General features: G+C 42.8%; 1 long non-coding RNA gene across 1 annotated transcript; it reads right to left on the bottom strand.

The window, feature by feature from the left end:
• Positions 1-4,289: 4,289 nt before the first annotated feature.
• LOC140208204 (uncharacterized) lies at positions 4,290-20,110 on the bottom strand. The gene is made up of 3 exons (XR_011888688.1): positions 20,027-20,110; positions 4,927-4,976; positions 4,290-4,372 (listed from the first exon to the last, which is right to left on the bottom strand). It is a non-coding gene; the product is annotated as an uncharacterized lncRNA (long non-coding RNA).
• Positions 20,111-22,216: the final 2,106 nt, after the last annotated feature.

Raw genomic sequence — 22,216 nt, 5'->3', positions numbered from 1 at the left:
CATTCTACAAAGAACATCAAAGCTTTGGAGGGTATGCAGAAGGGATGCTCCCTGGAGTAGAGGCATGTGCTATGACAAGAACTTGAGCAAACTTGGGTTGCTTTCTTTGGAGTGGCAGAGGTTGATGGGAGAGCTGATAGAGCTTTATAAGATTATGACAGGCATAGATAGAGTAGGTGGGCATGTGGCCAAGTGGTTAAGGCATTCCACTAGCGATCTGAAGGTTGTGAGTTCGAGTCCCAGCTGAGGCAGCGTGTTGTGTCCTTGAGCAAGGCACTTAACCACACAGTGCACTGCGACCACACTGGTGCCAAGCTGTATTGGCCCTTGCCCTTCCTTTGGACAACATCGGTGTCGTGGAGAGGGGAGACTTGCAGCATGGGCAACTGCCAGTCTTCCATACAACCTTGCCCAGGCCTGTGCCCTGGAGAGTGAAGACTTTCTAGGTGCAGATCCATGGTCTTGCAAGACTAATGGATGCCTCAGATAGAGTAGACAGACTATCATTTTCCTAAGGTTGAAATGTCTAATACCAGAGGGCATGCACTTAAGGAGAGAGGGGTAACTTTAAAGGAGATAAGAGGGCAAATTTTTTACACAGAGAATGGTGGGTGTCTAGAATGCGCTGCTTGGGGTGATGGTAGAGGCAGATACATTAGGGATTTTTAAGAAACGTTTCGATAGAATGTGAGGAAAATGGAAGGATATGGGCATTTTGTGGGCAGAATGGATTTGTTCAGTTAACCATACCCAACTCTTCCATTCCCTACTCTGGCCTCTTACCTATTCTCACCTGCCTATCACCTCCCCCGCGTCCCCTCTTCCTTTCCCTTCTCCTATGGTCCACGCTCCTCTCCTATCAGACTCCTTCCTCTCCAGTACTTTACCATTCTCACCCACCTGGCTTCACCTATCAACTTCTAGCTAGCCTCCTTCCCCTCCCCCCCCCACTTTTATTATTCTGGCGTCTTCCCCCTCCCTTTCCAATCTTGAAGAAAGATGTTAGCCGAAATGTTGACTGTTCATTCATTTCCATAAATGCTGCCTGACCTGCTGAGTTCGTCCAGCATCTTGTGTGTTCTCCCTCTAGTTGGATTTTCCATATATTGTTTCAAGATGCCCTCTTCGATGCAATGAAGATATCCAATCCCATCGAAGATTCTTGTTTTAATGAAATTCCAATCAGTACCGGAGAAATTAGAGTTTCACACTATGACAGCATTATTATTTCTGCACTTTCCATTATCCATCCATATATATATATCCCCCCATCTCTCTGTCTCTCTGTGGCTACTGGAGACCTGTAGTGTAATCCCATCAATGTAATTGCATCTGACCTGTTTCTGAGCTCCACCCAAAATTGCCTCTGTAGATTAGTGCTCCAGTATGTCCTCTCTGGGTACTGCTGTTCCTTATCTGCAACTCCTTCATCTCTTTTAACCCTCCTCTCTGTCACATCTGAAATACTAAAACCAAGGAACATTGAATTGCCAGTCCTATCCAGCATTCAACCTGTTTGCTGTAAACAACATTGACATTCCAAGTGCTGATCCAGGCTTTATGTTCATCCTTCTTTGCAATAATACTGCTAGCACTGAAATGAACTCTTGTCAGCCCACATTCTCACCATGTTAATTAGCTGGTCCCTTACTGTTCTTCACTTTTCCTGTTATACTGCCTTTCTTGTCCTGAAGATTACCACCTGTTGCTATGGTTCCCATACCCCCGCCACTCCAATTTCAACCCTTCAGAGTGGCACGAGCAAGCCTCCCAGAAAGGATGAGGGATGACCTTCTACAGATCCGTCAAATCATGAGGGTCATAGTTAAGGTGCATAACTACAGTCTATCTCCAGGGTAGGAGCCTAAAACTAAAGGTTTAAAGTAAAAGGGAAAAGATTTAAAAGGCACCAGAGAGACAACTTTTTGAGTAGATGGAATGTGCTATCAGAGGAAATGGAAGATACAGGTACAGTTACAACATTTAAAAGACATTTCATCGTACATGGATAGGAAAGGTTTAAATGGATATGGGCCAAGTACAGGCAAATGAGACTAGCTCAGTGAGGCAACTTAGTCGCATGGACAAGTTGGGCAGAATGGCATGCTTCTGTGCAGTGTAGCTGTACGGTTTGTTTTTAACTCAATCCTCTCTCAGGATCTCTCCTGCAGTTGCTGGCTCCCAAGCACTGTTCCACTCCTCGCATTCATATTCATATAAGAATATGTAGTGGAACTTCTAGCCCCTTTACCACACACAAGAGCAGAACAGTATAAAATCTGGCACCAAGGTACTTGCAGAGATCAGTTCAGATGGGCAAGTCCTGGCAAGGTATTAAATTTTAAAGAGTGCCTTAAGAAAGGAAGGAGAAGGTTCATTTTTATTCATTTTCAGGATGCAGGTGTCACTGCTTTCTTCCCATATCCTTAATTGCACTTTGGAAGAACTTTAGAATTTCTGCAATGCAACAGGTGAAGGCACCCCCCACAATGCTCACATATGATCCTCAGCTACCAGTTTCCTATCACATTAATTACCTATGACCTTTCCACTTTGACTTCTCTATCTTTGGTCTCTTCCAACGAAGTCCGACATAAACTGGAGGAAGAGCATCGTTTCCCCCGATTATATATTTCACTGTATTCAGAAAACAACACTGAAATTCAATGCTATCAGATCACTAGAATTTCCAATTTGATTGCAAAATTGTAGGCTAATTCAATTGTTTTTTTCTCTCTATAGAGGCTGTCTAACTTGTTGGGTACTTCTGGCATTCTCCTTTACTCAAGATTTCCGGAATCTACATTGTTCTTTATTTCATTATTCTAACATCCTTGCTCTTGCTCATCTATCCTTATTTATCTTTTTGTCTGCCAGACAGATTAAATGCAATTAACATACCTTTGTGGCTCTCTCTCAGACGACAATATCAGCAATGCATCACATGAAATTTGCAACACAGCCATCAGGTGGATGACCTGGGATTTTTGGCAGGTAGGAAGAGGGAAGCCAACCTGTACCAGAGTGGAATTACCAAATCCATAGAAAGCTCAGAAAATAGATTAATTGACACAGTCCAGCAGAGTCACAGAGACAAACTAAGATTTAGTGTTGGGCCAAATATGTGGTCTAAAGCTCATTGCACCATCAAACATAACATGAAGTCTGGAGCGTGCATAAATCTCAGCATAGGTGCAGTATCTTTATGACTTGTTTCTAACCTACTGCAGAGACTTTTGAAATACAGTCAAGTTGGTAGCATCCTAGCAAAGCAAAACATCTACCTTAGATGGATTGCCATCCAGGATTCAGATGTAGTAACTTGTTCAAACCACAATATGTGTCCCACACCATTGTTTTCGAAATTAGAATGAGACATAAAAACTACATATGCTGCAGTTCAGTAAGTTTTTTCAAGACATTCAACACAAAAGAAGTAACAGAACAGTCAAAAGGAAGGAATATCATCCAAGTCCAGCAGTGCTTACAGCATGTAGCTTCATTGCATTGTCAAATAGATAAAGTATGTGCAATTGTGTATCTCATTTACACATTTACCGAAATGAGATGCGTAGTTAAGTCAACACCACCATTAAAATAAAGCAACTGAATTACTTAACTGGTGAAATATAAAATGTAGGAAGCAGAAGTGTCTATTGTGGTGGCAGATATGATCTTAAGACCACATGTCAAGTATCTGTTTTAGTCTTATAATGTGCTTTATTCACAGGTCTGAATGCTCCAGATGGCTGAACTATCAGTCCTGAACTTCCATCCTAAATCTGGGCAGACAAACACACTCCTACTGTTACCCACAGCTGAGATAAAACATTAACCTGACTAAACAACACAGATTGCTTCCACAATTGTTCCTCACTTTTTTTTCTCTCTCTGCCTATTAAGAAATTATTACCAAATTAAAGCTTGAAAAATATTTACTGGAAAATAGAGCAACACACATAAAAATTGCTGCCTGGCCTCCTACGTTCACCAACAATTTTTATGTGTGTTGCTCTATTTTCCAGTAAATATTTTTCAAGCCTTAATTTGGTAATGACCTTGGCCCGAAACGTCGACTGTACCTCTTCCTAGAGATGCTGCCTGGCCTGCTGCATTCACCAGCAATTTTTATGTGTGTTGCTTGAAATTCCAGCATCTGCAGATTTTCGCGTGTTTGCATACCGGAAAATAGAGAAAGGTTCATTTTGAAGAACCCTTTGCGGAGAATGTTGTGACTTATTGAAATTACCAGAGAGACATTGACACTGATGATATTAAAGTCTTTATTCATCATGAGCAAGTAGGCTGTCATCTGAAGAATGTCTTGGTAGAGTCTCAGAAACTCAGAAAGTACATTGATGTTTTTATACCCCTAAGATCAAAGGTAACAGTAGACAATTCAATATAGTTTCAATAGTTACAATAACATCATTTCCTTCAATACTTTGGGTTGACACCCAAGATTAGTGCTTGTGCAAACTGATTCTCTGAGTACACAATAGATCACCTATTGATGTGCTAATTGACAATATCCATCAAAAAGCTTCCTTGAACTTGTCTGCAATGGTGCAAATTACTTAAACCCATAGTGTTCTGGTTTGATGCAGGCCAATTAATATAATCCAATTGTTTTAATATTTGGCTGATGCATATGCAAACATTAAGAACTGAAGACGGGTGCTTGTTTGCATTAATATCTGCTATATTCACATAACTCCAGAATACTCCCTAACAGAGAATTGTTTCCTGTTGCAATTAATATTAATGGACTGAAATCCTACTAAAATAAATCTCGTGCATAGTACATTCAGATAGATGATTTGTATCAAATTTAGTCAGAGGCAGGGACCATGAAATGCAAAATCAGGTCTATTGTCAGAGCTTAGAAATGTAGGACAAGCCTACTACCTACTTCCAGGGTCTTACCTTCTCAGGCAATCTCTCCGGATCAAGGATGATTTGCTTCCACTCCATTTCTGAGATGTAGAAGACAACAGATAATGATTACTTTTAACTTCGGTAGATATTGTACACCAAATCTCATGCAGACATGACAAAGTATGGCCTTTGTCCAAGTGCTTTTACCCTTCCTTTTCCTCTCCCAACCCTGCTCTCCTTCTAAAAGTTCAAAGTTCAAAGCAAATTTTGATGTCAAATTATATATATATCACATCATATATAACCCTGGGATTCATTTTCCTGCAGGCATACTCAGCAAATCTATAGAATAGCAACGATAACATGATCAATGAAAGATAAACTAGAATGCAGAAGACAACAAACTGCAAATACAAATACAAATAAATAGCAATAAATAATAAGAACATGAAATAACAAGATAAAAGAGTCCTTAAAGTGCTATCACTGGTTGTGGAAACATCCCAATGAATGGCATGTGAGTGTCATTATCCCCCTTTGTTCAAGAGCCTGATGGTTGAGAACCAGGTTCTTGAACCTGGTTGTGCGAGTCCTGAGACTCTTGTACCTTCTACCTAATGGCAGCTGCAGAAAAAAAATCACCAAAACCCCATGACAATATTCAAGCTGCCCCTCATTTGTGCTATCCCAGGGTGAGGACTCACAGACCAATAATCACCCCCATCTCCAAAACCAGCCCATGGCCTCACGGCCTTGTTCTAACACCCACAAGCGTCTTCCACAAAACTTCAGGGAAATCTTCAGCCACACACTCAGTACAACACAAGGTCTGCAGATGGTGTAACTTAGTTATCCATAGACTAATAGGCCCCAGTATATCAACTGGGCAGGCCAAGGTGTTTGCTTCATCCTGTAGGAAAGGAGGCATCTCACTTGGTTACCATCCTCTTATCAGAAGGCATGCCAAGTGCATGCAATCTGATGGCTTTCACAAGCACCAATTTTTTAAAATCTCTTTGACTTGTTGCCTCTTTGACTTCCATGAATTTCACGTCTTGTTCTTTCAAGTTCAATTGTCATTCAACCACACAACAAAATGAAACAGCATTCCTTCAGAGCCAAGTGGTATGGCCTGAGGAGTGATGGTGAATAGGGTGTTTTCCTGGAGCCATGTTTCTGCAACAACAAGCACACAGCTGGTCCTCATCTCGTGCTGGGTCAGCCACAAATGAAAACAATGAAGTCTGTGGTTCAGGGAGCGAACTCTGGAAAGCAGCATCAATGGGAGAGCCAGCCTGCAGGGGCCAGCCCCCAAGCTGGCATGCATTCCAGCATGCCTGTCATGCCTCTGTTCTCTCCAACACTGCCTCTGGTGCCTCCTCCTGTAGCAATCAGCACCACAGCACGAGGGCTTTGTCCATGCAAAAACAAAGACCGGGCAGCTCTCCCGCTGTCAGTCTCAGCGATGAACCTATGAACTGGACTTGCAGTATGTTGTACCACCAATTTTCATCAGGGACTTGCGATCACAAGAAACACATTTAAAACAAACACTTGCACCATTTGTTAGACCTGGACCAAGTAATAAAGCGCACCGTCATCTTACCGGAAGTTCCACAGACGTAGAGTCGAAGATACAACACAGAAGTAGGCTACTTGACCATTGCCCAGTCGACTATCCGAAGTATAATCCATTTGGGCCCATTCCTTCACCCAATCCTTGTAGCTTTGCATGTTTATTTCTTTCAGGTGTCCATCCGCTTCTCTTTTATCATCTCCACTTTAACCTTGTCCCCGATTACACGGATAGATCTATTTACCTGATCAGCGTCTGGTACCACTGCCAGCATGAATATTTCAATGTAGACCCCCAAATCCATCATGAGAAGCCAAAGTCACATAGAGACATTTGCTCAGTAGTCCATCAGGAATCATAATGTTCTTTACACATTAAATACAGTGGCAGCTTGTAAATATCCAATTCCAAAAGGGAGTTAATTGGTAAAACGATGAATGTATATCTAGAATAAATAATGGGGACAGTACAGCAGAGTTGCTGCCCTTTTGTGAATGCACAGGGTGAAGCAGTCCACCTAACTCTGGGTGTTCTGGTTTCCTCAGATATCTCAAACACATGCAATTCACTGCAGTAGACTGTCCTGAATGGGTTACTGAGAGGTAGAGTGAGCAGAACGAGTGGAGAATAAATACAGAATTGGTCAAATGGTGATTTATAAGCCTGTGCTGACCCAAATGGCAAAGGACCTGTTTCCACCCTGCATGACTCCATGACTCTATAAAGATTATGGTGATTTTTAGGCCATTAACTGGTTCCTTAATAAAAATGAATTGCATTTAGAACAATAAGCACAGGAACAGACTCTTCAGCCCACAATATTGTGCTGAATCAATTAGATTGGTAATCAAATGTCTAACTAAACTAATCTCTTCTGCCTATAGAATGTCCATATCCTTCCATTTTCCTCATATTAATGTGATCAGCTAAATGTCTCCTAAAATTGTCTAATGTTTCTGCCTCTACCACCACCCCAAGCAGTGCATTCCAGGCACCCATACTCCCTGTGCCTCTCACAACTCCTTTAAAGTCACCCCATTTCACCTTAAATGCATGCCCTCTAGTACTAGACATTTCAACCGTAGGAAAAAGATATTGTCTGTCTACTCTATGTCTCTCGTAATCTTATCAACCTCTATCACATTTCCCATCGGCTTCCACTGCTCCACCAGAAAGAAAACTAAGTTTGTCCAACCTCTTGTTATAATGTATCTGCCTCTAGCATCACCCCAGGCAGCGCATTCTAGACACTCATTCTCTGTGTAAAAAACTTGCCCTCATATCTCCTTTGAAGTTACCCCTCTCTCCTTAAGTGCATGCCCTCTGGTATTAGACATTTCAATCTCGGGAAAAAGATACTGTCTCTCTACTCTATCTATGCCTGTCATAATCTTATAAAGCTCTATTAGAACTCCCATCAGCCTCTGTCACTCCAGAGAAAGCAACCCAAGTTTGCCCAAGTTCTTGTTATGGCACATACCTCTACTCCAGGAAACATCCCTTCTGCATGCTCTCCAAAGCTTCAACGTTCTTCGCAGAATGGGGAGACCACAACTGTAAGCAATATATCAGATATGGCCTAACTAGACTTTAATAAAGCAGCAACATAACTTCCTAACTTTTGAACTCAATGCCTCAGCTAATAAAAGCAAGAAGCCATATGCCTTGTTAACCACCCTATCAACCTGTGTAGCCACTTTCAGGGAGATATGACCTTGAACCCCAAGATCCATCTCCTCACCAATATTGTTAAGCATCTGGCTTTTAACACTGTGCTGTGTCTTTATATTTTGACCTACCAAGGTTCAACTTTTCACATTTGGCTGGGCTAACCTCCACCTGCCATTTCTCCACCCATATGTACAAATGATCTACCATATATCCTGTTGTATTGTTTGCCAGACTTCTACACTATCCACAACATCACCCACCTTCATGTTATCTGCAGATTTACTAACTGACCCATCTATACAGTATTTTCATCTGGGTCATTTATATACATCACAAACAGCAAAGGTCCCAGTACAGATCCCCGCAGAACACCACTAATCTCAGACCTCCATCTAGAATAGGTCCTCTCAACCACTATTCTCTGCCTTCAACGGGCAAGCCAGTTCTGAATCCAAACAGCAAATTCAACATCGATCCCATGCATCTTAATCTTCTGGATGAGCCTCCCATGAGGAACCTTGTCAATCGCCTTATTAAATTCCTTGTAAGCAACATCCACAGTTCTATCTTCGTCAATCACCCTCATCACTTCATCAAAAAAAATTCAATTAAGTTAGTAAAACACAACTTGTCTGCAGACGGCCATGCTGGTTCTCCCTAATTAGGCCTATCAGGAGTGTTGCAGTGAGATGTTAGGACGGGGCAGGCAATTGGAGAACAGAAATTTGGTTGCCCATGATGGAGTAAGTTATTTTTTTTCCCCCGGCTCACCTCCCTTGCAAAACTAGATTCTATTCATTTCCTTTCTGAATAACGATTGACCATGAACAGAATTTTAAGGCCTGGATTAATGTTGAAAAATGTGAACTGATTCAAAGCAATTAACCCAATGAGGAACTGGACAGCCAGACAAGAGGAAGCACATTATCAGATATAGCTTGTATTGCTTTTCTCATTGATACTACTAACACTGCCTCCTGTTTATTAGATTTAAAGATGGAAGTAAAAACAGGAACATAAGGAATTCTGCAGAATTCAAGCAACACAGGCCATTCCAAACATACGTAACACATAACTTACAGAAATCAATAAGCATAAGACACCAGAAATATGCTGAATTAATAAACAATCCAGAGAACATGAGTTGCAGAGTCCTTGAAAGTGAGTCCATAGGTTGTGGAATCAGTTAAATGCTGAGGGGAGTGAAGTTATCCACACTAGTTCAGGAGCTTGATGGTTGAAGGATAATAACCATTTCCAAACCTAGTGGTATGGGACCTAAGGCTCCTGTACCTCCTCCCCGATGGCAGCAGCAAGAAGGGGGCACGGCCTGGATGTTGGGGGTATTTGCTGATGGATGCTGCTTTTTTTACTTCTACAACAGGTTAGGCAGCAGTTGACATGAAAGAATAAGCAAATATTTCAGATCAATAACCTAACATTAGAAGTTTTAACAACATGAAGCATTAACTCTGCTTCTGTCTCCATAGATACAACCTGATCTTTGACTACTTCCATTAATCATTGATATTTTTATCTCAGATTTTCAACATTCACAATACAAATACTTCATACTGGCTATTACATACTTTGTAAATTGTACACCTATTAAGATAAATTTGACAATCAAGAAGAGTGTCTACCAACACACACATTATAGCCATTTCCACTGTACAATGTAGGTGAGAAGTTCTTCTCTCAATGAGTTGTATTCTTTTGGAATTCTCTACCTGAAAGATCTCCAAAAGTGAAATTGCTGAATATGTTCAAGATGGAGACTGATAGATATATGAATAAAGGACTCAAGAGGTATGATGAAGGAAAGGAAAACTGTATTAAGAATCAGCCATGATCTAAATGATTGTGGAACTGGCCCCATCGGCCAATTTGCCTACTCTTCTCTCGTTTCTTTTATTTTGCAAGTTTCTTTAAACTGAAAATGCTGTCACTACAGCTCACTATAATTATCGCAAACATTAAAATCAGCAGAAACATCTTCACACATATCAAAATAAGATTTCGACAGAGCTACAAAAAAGCTGACAAGGCCACTACAGAGCTCATAGACTAATGACTCATACAGATATACCGTATGTCTGGCAGCTCAAAGACGGAAAAAAATATGCTGGATTAACTATAGTTTACTGAGTTAAATCCCACTTTAATTATTTAGAATTCACTGGGTTTCCTTGGTGTTCTAGGAAACTACATTTGCTGTGGAGTAAAACAACAATTTCGTAAACATGATAATAGATAGTGATAGTGTCATCTGTCTGTAGGTTAAAATGAACAGAGAAATAACAACTACAAAATGTGCTCCACAAGAGGACATGAGAAGGCTTTTGTGAATAGGATTAAGGAAAACCTGCATATACATGAAGAACAGAAACATGACTAGAATGAGGATAGGACCAGTCAGGGATAGAAACATGTGCTGGGAGTGGAGAAGGTAGGGGAGGTCCTGAAAGAGTCGCTTGCTTCAGTATTAACCAGTGAAAGGGCCATTGCAGAATGTAAGTTCACCATAGAACAGGCTGATTTGCTGGAACATGTCGACGTTAAGAAAGAGTAGGTGCTAGAACCTATACAATACGTTAAGATGGATCAGTAACTCATAATCTCAGACGTTGAAAATCTTGAGCAACACACACAAAATGCCGGACGAACTCAGTGGGTTAGTCAGCATCTATGGAGAGGAATAAAGAGTCAACATTTCTGGTCGAGATCCTGATGAAGGATCTTAGCCAAAAATGTCAACTCTTATTCATCTTCATAGATGCTGCCAGAACAGCTGAGTTCCTCTAGCATTTTGTGTGTGTTGCTGAAGGTAGATAAGGCCCTGGGACTGGATGGGATACACCCCACTGTTACTATGCCAAGTGAGAGAAGAGATTGCTACGTGTTTGGTGATAATCTTTGCATGTTCACTAGCCACAGGATTAGTACCAGAAGATTGGAGGGTGGCAAATAGAACCATAGTACCATAGAACATTACAGCACAGAAACAGGCCTTTTAGCCCTTCTTGGTCGTGCCGAACCATTTTCTGCCTAGTCCCACTGACCTGCGCCTGGACCATATCCCTCCATACACCTCTCACCCATGTACCTATCCAAGTTTTTCTTAAATGTTAAAAGTGAGTCCCCACATTTACCATTTCATCTAGCAGCTCATTCCATACTCCCACCACTCTCTGTGTGAAGCCCCCCCCCATGTCCCCTTTAAACTTTTCTCCCCTCACCTTTAACCCATGTCCCCTGGTTTTTTTCTCCCCTAGCCTCAGAGGAAAAAGCCTGCTTGCATTCACTCTATCTATACCCATCATAAATTTTATATACCTCTATCAAATCTCCCCTCATTCTTCTACGTTCCAGGGAATAAAGTCCTAACCTATTCAACCTTTCTCTGTAACTCAGTTTCTCAAGTCCTGGCAACATCCTTGTAAACCTTCTCTGCACTCTTTCAAACTTATAAATATCCTTTCTGTAATTTGGTGACTAAAACTGCACACAATGTTATTTCTTTGTTGAAGAAAGACCATAGGGATATCTCTGGGAATTATAGACCAGAGAGTCCTATGCTAGTGGTGGGCAGACTATTGGAGAAGAGTCTTAGAAACAGGATTTATGAATATTGGGAAAAGTCTGGTTAAGAATAGTCAGCATAGCTTTTTGAGGGGCAGGCTGCATTTCATGGGCCAGATTGAATTCTTTGAGAAAGTAACAAAGTAAATAGATGAAAGCAGAGTAATGCATGTGGTGTATATGGATTTTAGTAAAGCATTTGATAAGGCTCCCCATGGTAGGCTCATTCAGAGAGGCGGGAAGCATGGCTGTGTAGATTCACAATTGACTTGCCCACAGGGGGCAGAGGGTGGTAGTAGATGGAGTGCATTCTGCTTGGAGGTCGGTGACCAATTATATTCCATAAGACCATAAGTCATAGGATCAGAATTAGGCCATTTAGCCCATCAAGTCTGCTCTGCCACTCATTCTTGGTTGATCCTTTTTTCTTTATCTCCTCCTCAACCCCAGTTCCCGGCCTCCTCCCCGGAACCTTTGACACCATATCCAATAAAGAACCTATCAATCTCTGCCTTAAATACACCCAACAACTTGGCCTCCACAGCTGCATGTAGCAACAAGGTCCACAAATTCACCACCTTTAGCTAAAGAAATTTCTCCACATCTCTGTTTTGAAAGGGCGCCCCTTTATCCTGAGGCTGTGTTCTCTTGTCCTAGACTCTTCCACCATGGGAAATATCCTTTCCACATCTACTCTGTCTAGGCCTTTCAACATTCAAAAGGTTTCAATGAGTTCCCCCCTCATTCTTCTGAATTCCAGGAGTACAGACCCAGAGCCATCAAACGTTCCTCATATGATAACCTTTTCATTCCTGGATTCATCCTTGTGAACCTCCTCTGCACCATCCCCAATGTCAGCACATCCTTTCTAAGATGAGGGGCCCAAAACTGTACACAATTTTCAAGGTGAGGCCTCACCACTGCCTTATAAAGCCTCAGCATCACATCCTTGCTCTTGTATTCTAGACCTCTTGAAATGAATGCTAGCTTGGCATTTGCCTTCCTCACCACCGACTCAACCTGCAAGTTAACCATCAAGGTGTTCTGCACAAGAACTCCCAAGTCCCTACGCATCTCAGATCCCTAGGTTTTCACCCTGTTTAGAAAATAGTCCGCACATTTATTTCTACTACCTAAGTGCATGATCATGCATTTTCCAACATTGTATTTCATTTGCCACTGTCTTGCCCATTCTCCTGATCTATCCAAGTCCTTCTGCATCCTACCTGTTTGCTCAACACTAATCTTCGTATCATCTGCAAACCAGGCAGCAAAGCCATCTATGCCATCAAAAAAAAATCATTTATATACAGCATAATCTGTTCTGGGGACCCTGCTGTTTATGATTCTTATAAATTATATGGATGAGGAAGTGGAAAGGTGAGTTAGTAATATTTCCAGATGACACTAAGGTTGTTGCTATTGTGGGAAGTGCAGAAGGTTACAATGGGATATTGATAGGATGCAGAGCTGGACTGAGAAATGGCAAAAGGAGTTTAATTTGGAAAAGTGTGAAGTGATACATTTTGGAAAGTGCATCACCTGAAGGCAGCCTACAGGTTTAATGACAGAATTCTTAACAGTGTGGAGGAACACAGGGATCTTGGGGTTCACATCCATAGATCCCTTAAAGTTGCCATACAAGTTGATAGGGTGTTTAAGAAGGCCAACGATGTTTTGACCTTCATTTGTTGAGGGATTGACTTCAGTAGCCATGAAGTAATGTTGCATTTCCAAGGAAGAAATGGTTAATACAAGGGGTTTAATATAAGTTGTTGGGAGTAAAGTACAGGGAGGATGTCGTAGTTTTCCTTTTACACGGGGATTGAAGGGTGCATGGGACATACTGCCAGAGGTCGTGGGCAGATACATTAAGGACATTTAAGAGAATCTTAAATAGGCACATTGGTGAAGGAAAAAACTGGAGGACTATCTGGGAAGGAAGGGTTAGATTGATCTTCGTCATTAGGTCACATCTGGAGTTTCCAGCTGGTGGACGATTCCCTCCACGCCGCTCTGACATACTGAGAAATCAAGTTCGTGGCAAGTTACAGCAGTGGTTTGCCTTTGCCTTCTGCCGGGTGAGTTTAAAGAGATCACCACCTCTTGCAGTGGAAGACCAGGACGTCTAAGTGCCTTGTCGTGCTCTTAGTGCTCCACCACGCCTGCTGGCCTACCTTCTTGACCTTACCATATTGATCTTACCATAAGTCAAGGGGTTGGCACAACATTGTGAACCACAGATCCTATACTGTGCTGTACTGTTCCAAGTCCTATGTTCTATGAACTTATGTTATATTTATTTGAAGTCAATTAAACAAAATTTCAGAAGTCATTTCCCACAGATTGCATTATTATTCTGTCCATTTTGTATTTGTGAGCAAGACTGAATTTCTGTTCCCAGTCATTCAATCACTGGGAACAATGATGTGTTCTTGGTATTTTCATACACTTCAATAATCAGCTCAGGTGTATTATATTTTGCTTTTGCTGGCAAGAAACTAGGTTCATACTGAACGTATCACCATGCTGGTTTTAAGATTTTTGTAATGTGTCAGTCAATCACTAACTCTCCATTGCTTGACTTTAGAATTTGCAAGGGAACAAGAGAAAATGTTAGGGGCCCTCCCCAATGAATACAACATCAAGTGGAAGTTTCAAAAGAATTTGAAGTGATTGAATATTTGAAATGTACGTTCTGAAAACGATAGGCCATCTAGTGTCCTCTAGGTCATCCATTATCAATATTACACAAAAATTGGTGATGTTTAATAATTGACCTTCTCACAACTTTGAATCACCTCCTGGAAAAAAAGTAATGCAGATCAAATTAATAGCCACGCCCTGAGACCTCAGTACCAAACAAGTTAAATTTCTACACAAACCTCAAAGAGCATTTAAAAAGTGGGGTCATAACTCATTATCGAGCTTGATTGAAAATGTGTCATTTTTATACTACTGTATAAATTAGCTAGGTACATCTTTCATAGTAGTTTTTGGCTTTAAAAACACTTCAATTGATGTTATACAGCCTTATCATGAACTGCAAATCCTTACGGCTGCACTCAATGAAACTGCAGGTGCACACTGTAAATTGTATGAATCAGTTGAAAAGTTTGGCAAAATAAACATGTCTTTTCTGTAATCTTGTGAATTGATTAAAGCAAGTCTAGAAAGTAAGTGACTAGCTTTATAGTCGGTACAAATACTAGAAATTTCTGTGCAAAGTAGTAAAAGCAACAGAATGTAATGTGTAGCCAGAACAGATGTTAAGAATTATTGACTTTTAGGTTATTTAAGCGTTGACCCAGATGAAAGGAAGTCAGCCACCACCACAACAGCAGTAGATGCGTCATTAGTTCCTGACTGACGTTCTTTAATAGATCAGTCTCATACGATTTCTATTTCTCATGGGTGGAATCAGAATCTTTCCGCATAAACTCTTGGTTCCTGTTGTCACTAATTTATAATCCTCGGAGTTAGCCGACTCCACCAGCACCTTCACTCACACTTCACCCTCCAGTTATTCAAACGACATCCTTTAACAAAAGTTGCAATATACAAATCCATAATTTCCTTGCAATATGTTATTGCCATCAAGAGCATTGCAGTGTATTATGACAGCATTATTTCGTGCCTGAGTTAAATGAGCGGCGTAACCTTATAAACAACTGGGCAGCATTTATATCATGTGCGGACAAACAGGCAGGGATGCAAGTAACCCGTTTATGTTCTTATTGGAATAATAAAAGTACTTTGGTTTATTGTAATGTAGCCCAAGCTGGTCTGTGGTTTGGCATGAGTGGATTTATATAATAATTTTTTTCTTTAGGGTAACAATCCAGACTCACATCAGAACATTTTCCAGCAATATGCTTTTCATTGGTAAATCCATTGCCCAAGTCTCTTGAGCAGTTTCAATAACTAATTAAATAACAGAAAAAAACTTGGTCTCGACCTGATACATTGACTATGCCTCTGTCTCTTCAGATGATGCATGATTCACTGAGATCCTCCAACAGTTTGCTTCTTTCACTGGGGTTGAATAACTTTACTGAAGGGACAACAAACGTTGAGCAATTTACAAGATGATTTCACTCCAAAATGCAACATACAGTACACTGTACTGTATAAACTGTTATACAGTACTATATGTACACCACTGTTATATGTACTATAGAAACTGTTCTAGGAAATATAAACTTGGAGCACAGTATGAGCAATAGCTAATGTCACTGTGGCCTATCCACTAGATCAAGGGTTTCACTGACAGCACATTCCAGGATGTGGTCACTTTGCAACACAAAGTCCCATCTGTCTTTCAGCATTTCAGCTCAGTCTTCCTTCTCCATTAGTATTGTCACATTTGTTCAGTATGGCCCAGAGTCTTGCCATTAATAAAATAATACCCAGGCAAAGAAGCACAGTACGCCTCACTGTTACTCTGGTTGCCCCAATTAATCTATTTAAACTTATAATAGAAGAGGAAATAGATTTAGGGTGAGAGAGGAACGGGCAACTTTTTTACACGGAGGTTGGTGAGTATATGCAAAAGTGAGTCACCCTTTATATCAGCTTCTGTGTGGTTACCCTCCCTTGGGGAAGAAAGGGAGGAGGATAAAACGAGAGGAGGGTAAAGAGACACGCGGTGGTGGCTTGTGTGTTTACATCAATACGAAATGGTGCAAGAACTCTGTGCTGGTTTCCAGATACTGCTCATCGCAAGTGGAGTTTGTGACTGTTAGATGCAGACCATTTTACTTACCACGGGAATTCACCACTGTCCTTATAGTCCGTGTCTACATTCCCCCCCCCCCCCAGCGTTAATGCTAAGGAGGTGCTCTGTGAACTGTATGGGTCTATTAGCAAACTGCAGAACGCACACCCTGATGGACTGTTTATTGTCGCCGGAGATTTTAACTACGCGAACCTTAAGTCAGTGTTCCCCAGATTCCATCAGAACATGGAATTTGCAGCGAGGGGCCAGAAAGCATTGGACCTTGTTTACACAAACATTCCTGACAAGTAATGGGCGGAGCCCCACCCCCACCTCGGTTACTCAGACCACATCTCTGTTATGCTAATCCCAGCATACAGACCGCTCGACAGGCGCTCCAGACCAGTTCAGAAGCAGGTGAAAACCTGGCCAGCAGAAGCCATCTCTGCTCTTCAAGACTGCTTTGAGCACACTGACTGGCATGTGTTCAGGGAGGCTGCAACCGATGGCAACTCTACCAACTTGGAGGAGTACATGGAATCAGTAACGAGCTACATCAGCAAGTGCATTGATGATGTCACAGTGGCCAAGACCATCACTATACGCGATAACCAGAAGCCATGGATGACCGCGGAGGTGCGTGCGCTGCTGAGAACCCATGACTCCACCTTCAGAGCAGGTGACAAGGCAGCCCTAACAACAGCGAGGGTCAAACTGTCCCAGGCCATCAGAGAGGCAAAGCGTTCACACGCCCAGCGAATCGACAGCCACTTTCAGGACAGCGGCATCACGCGACATCACCAACTACAAAACACCACCTGCCTGTGCTGGTGATGCCTCCCTCCCAGGTGTGTTGAACAAGTTCAACGCTCGTTTGAGGCGGAAAATGACGTGGCGTTGAGGAAGACCACCCCTCCTCCAAATGACTAGGTGTTGTGTCTTACCGTGGCCGATGTGAGGAGAACCCTGTGCAGGGGCAACCCACAGAAGGCTGCTGGACCAGACAATATTCCTGGCAGAGTGCTCAGAGGATGTGCAGACCAGCTGGCAGAGATTCTCACTGACATCTTCAACATCTCCGAGCAGCACCGTCGTTCCTGCGTGCTTCAAGACCACCACCACCGTCCCCGTGCCGAAGAAGTCTTCAGTGTCCTGCCTCAATGACTACCGTCCCGTCGCAGTCACATCCATCATCATGAAGTGTTTGGAGAGGCTTGTCATGAGGCACATCAAGACCCTGCTGCCCCCCTGACTGGACCCCCTGCAGTTCACGTACCGTCCCAACTGCTCAACAGACAACACCATTGCCATCACCCTCCACCCGGCCCTAACCCACTTGGACAGAAAAGACACGTACATTCAAATGCTGTTCATGGACTTAAGTTCAGCATTCAACACAATCATTCCTCAGAAACTGATTGGAAAGCTGAGCCTACTGGGCCTGAACACCTCCCTCTGCAACCGGATCCTAGACTTCCTGACTGGGAGACCTCAGTCAGTCCGGATCGGAAGCAGCATCTCCAACACCATCACACTGAGCACAGGGGCCCCCCAGGGCTGTGTGCTCAGTCCACTGCTGCTCACTCTGTTGACCCACGACTGTGCTGCAACACACAGCTCGAACCACATCATCAAGTTCGCCGATGACACGACAGTGGTGGGTCTCATCAGCAAGAACGATGAGTCAGCATACAGAGAGGAGGTGCAGCGCTAACAGACTGGTGCAGAGCCAAAAACCTGTCTCTGAATGTCAACAAAACAAAAGAGATGGTTGTTGACTTCAGGAGGACACGAGTGACCACTCTCCACTGAACATCGACGACTCCTCCGTAGAGATCATTAAGAGAACCAAATTTCTTGGTGTTCACCTGGCGGAGAATCTCACCTGGTCCCTCAACACCAGCTCCATAACAAAGAAATCCCAACAGCGTCTCTACTTTCTACGAAGGCTGAGAAAAGTCTATCTCCCACCCCCCACCCCCCCATCCTCACCACATTCTACACAGGTTGTATTGACAGCATCCTGAGCAGCTGCATCACTGCCTGGTTCGGAAATTGCACCATCTCAGATCGCAAGACCCTGCAGCGGATAGTGAGGTCAGCTGAGAAGATTATCGGGGTCTCTCTTCCCGCCATTACAGATATTAACACCACACACTGCATCCGTAAAGCAAACAGCATTTTGAAGGACCCCACGCACCCCTCATACAAACTCTTCTCCCTCCTGCCATCTGGCAAAAGGCACCAAAGTATTCAGGCTCTCACGACCAGACTATGTAACAGTTTCTTCCCCCAAGCCACCAGGCTCATCAATACCCCAATCCTGGACTGACACCAACCTACTGCCCTCTACTGTGTTATATTTATTTATATTATTTATTGTAATGCCTGCACTGTCTTGTGCACTTTATGCAGTCCTGGGTAGGTCTGTAGTCTGGTGTAGTTTTTGTGCTGTTTTTACGTAGTTCAGTGTAGTTTTTGTATTGTTTCATGTAGCACCATGGTCCTGAAAAACATTGTCCCATTTTTACCATGTACTGTACCAGCAGTTATGGTCGAAATGACTATAAAAAGTGACTTGACTTGACTGGAAATGTGAAGAGGCCTTTTCAGTCGCTGAAGGAGTTGCTGACACAAGTGCCTGTGCAGGCTTTTGCAGACCCACAATTGCTGTATGTACAACATACGGATGCCAGCAGGAAGAGCTTAGGGGGTGTCCTGTACCAGGATCAGGGCACCGGGTTGAGACCTGTTGTGTTTGTCAGCTGGAGTCTGTCACCCTCTGAGAAAAACTATCCCACGCACAAGTTGGAGTTTCTGGCGTTAAGATGGGCTGTGGTGGCTAAGTTGAGTGACTACCTCCAAGGCGCCAAGTTTGAGGTGAGGACGGATAACAGTCCCCTAACTTGTACCCTGACCTCAGCAAAATTGGATGCCACAGGCCTTCAGTGGTTGGAGGCGTTGTCTGCCTATGATTTCAGCCTGAAGTACTGGCCGGAAAGCAAGAACATTGATGCTGGTGCTTTGTCCCAACGTGCATATGATGGGCTGGACAGAGATGAAGAGTGGGAGAGCGTTCCTGCCCCAGGAGTGAAAGCCATGTGCCACTTTTCCATCACAGTGAAGGAAGGGGGAAGGCAAGGGCAGGATTGAGCGGTAGATCAATTAGGAGCTTCTGATGGCGCCATTCCATAAGTTTACTGTAACTTGACTGCTCTGAAGACAAATCAGTTATCGGAATTGAGTCCTGGCAAAGTGGCAGCTGCTCAGTGAGATGACCCGGGCTTCGGTACCATTTGGTCAGCAGTTGAAAAAGGAGACGCGGCCCAAGTGGAGAAGACGAAACGCGCTGCGGTGCCTCCATTACTGAGACATTGGCCCAGATTGGAGTTGAGGAACTGGTCGTGTCACGTCTGGGCTGGCCTCGGCGTTGCCAGTTGGGTCTGCCTGAGAAGTAATAGAGGGTTGTTTGAAGTCACTTCATGATGATTCTGGACATTTGGGGGTTGAAAAGACATATGGATTGCTCAGAGATTGATTCTACTGGCCGCGAATGAAGCCGAAGGTCGAAGAATACTGCAAGTCGTGCATTCGATACTTACGGAGGAAGACGCTGTCTACAAGGGCCACTCCATTGTCCCACTTGCAGAGTGCGAGGCCCCTTGACCTGGTGTGTATGGATTCCTGTCAATAGAGCCAGATGACAGCAACACGGTGAATGTCTTAGTCATCACGGATCACTACACCAGAAATGCGCAAGCTTTCCCTACCAAGGATCGGAGGGCATCCACGGAGGCCAAAGTATTATGGGAGAATTATTTCATTTATTATGGCCTCTCCAGGCGGATAGGGATCAGGGACGGGATTTCGAGAGAATTACTGAGTATGCTTGGAGTTGAGAAGTCGAGGACTACACCTTATCACCCACAGGGTGATCCCCAGCCCGAGAAGTTTAATCAGACCTTGCTAGACATGCTCGGAACCTTGGAAATCAGCAAGAATAACGTGGAGTCATCATGTTGGACATCTGGTCCATTGCTACAACTGTACACGAACTGAAGCTACTGGGTACTCGCCACATTATCTGATGTTTGGGCGCGAGGTGAGGTTGCCCATCGACCTTTGTTTTGAGACCGAGGATTAAGACCTGCCACTGAAGACTTATCTGAAGTATGTGCCTAATTTGAGAAGGAAGCTGAAAAGGGCTTATGAATTAGCTGAGGTTGCGGCTGCCAAGCAGAATCAAGGAAATAAGAGGAGGTACGATCAAAAGGTTAGGTTCTCCCAACTCATGCCGGGAGACAGAGTCCTCATAAGGAATTTGGGGCTACTTGGAAAGCATAAATTGGCTGACCGCTGGGTGGCTACACCCTATGTGGTGTAGTCAGATGCCAAACATACCAGTTTTCTGGGTGAAACCAGAGGATGGAAATGGGCCTGTCAAGATTCTCCATCGGAACCACCTTCTGCCTCTGGGACAAGAAGTTGTTCCAATAGAGAATTGTTCTTGCTTGTTTATCCTGTATTATTATATCCGGGTTGTTTTTATGAATAGTCTTATCTGAAATAATTGCTTGGTCATAATAAAATCTGTGGGACTCTGACCTAAATCTGGATCAGGCTTGCATTAATAGTGAGGTATGGTTTCTTTTATGAGTTTGTATCTTAAAGCAAGATTTTGGTAAATGATGTTTGCCACTTGATTGTGCCTGTGTAAGTAATCAGATTGAGTGAAGGTGCTGCAGAATCCTGTAAAGTTTTGAATTGTTTCTGGTTTCTCTTGGCATTTCCTGCATTTATCGTCTTGAATTTGTTGGTCTTTTATTATATATTTTGATCATTTTTCGTGTGAACCACCTGGTCCTGTTTTGCCACAAGGAACCCTTCTATTTATGGGAAGAAGTCTCCAACTCGGAGCCAGGTGTTCGACAGTTCCTTGTTGACATTTAGTCTGCTCAGATCGTAGGGATGTCTACCATGGAGGGTCAAGCTCTTCCATTGGTTAACTTCTTCAATAGAGATAATTTCTTCATTTTTCTGGACTGTGTTTTCATTTAAGTTTAGTGGTGTGTACATATCAGAATTTCATATGTTCAAGTGAATTGCTGAATCCTGTTTTCATTGATGAAAATATATCCTTCGAAGTTTTATCTGACTGTCATGTAAATTTTTAATGTCTGTTATTCCTCTTCCTCCTTCTGTCCTTTTTTTTTGGTGTGCCATACCATACTCTGCCAGAGTCTCGGCAACCACTTTTTCAAGTGATTGTCTTGGAGGAAAGATTCTGTGAGTGGTCCCCCAAGTCCTTCTCACAGCGCAGTTTTTTTTACGAGGCTGAGTTGCGAGCTCGACACTCAACGCGGCACAGATAGAAAGCGTGTCTGGGAGCGGCCCAACTGGATTCGAACTCAGGAAACTTCGCTCCGGAGTCCGGCACTGATCTCACTGCACCACCAGCCAGCACCTTCTGTCCTAGGTAATGTAAATTAAAGTGTGTTTGAGTATACATAGTGTTTTCTAAAATTTACCATTTCGGTTCTTACTTTTCTTTGTAACTTTTCTAGATCAGTTTCAGACCAAGATATTATGGCAAAGTAATACGTTAATATGGATATTGTGAAAGTGATTATTGCCTTTGTTATATTTTAATTATTCAGTTCTGTTTGGCAGGTTTTCTTAAGCCTTGAAGTAAATTCTGTCTGTCAATTATGTTGATATCCCAGATACTTGAGTTGTTGGTTCATGTTCATCCGTTGGTTGTATCGAATCCTGCTAGTCTGCCTTGAATTCTA

Source organism: Mobula birostris, chromosome 2, assembly GCF_030028105.1.
Source record: "Mobula birostris isolate sMobBir1 chromosome 2, sMobBir1.hap1, whole genome shotgun sequence".
Lineage (NCBI taxonomy): Eukaryota > Metazoa > Chordata > Chondrichthyes > Myliobatiformes > Myliobatidae > Mobula > Mobula birostris.
This window is presented reverse-complemented; position numbering and strand designations above follow the sequence as displayed.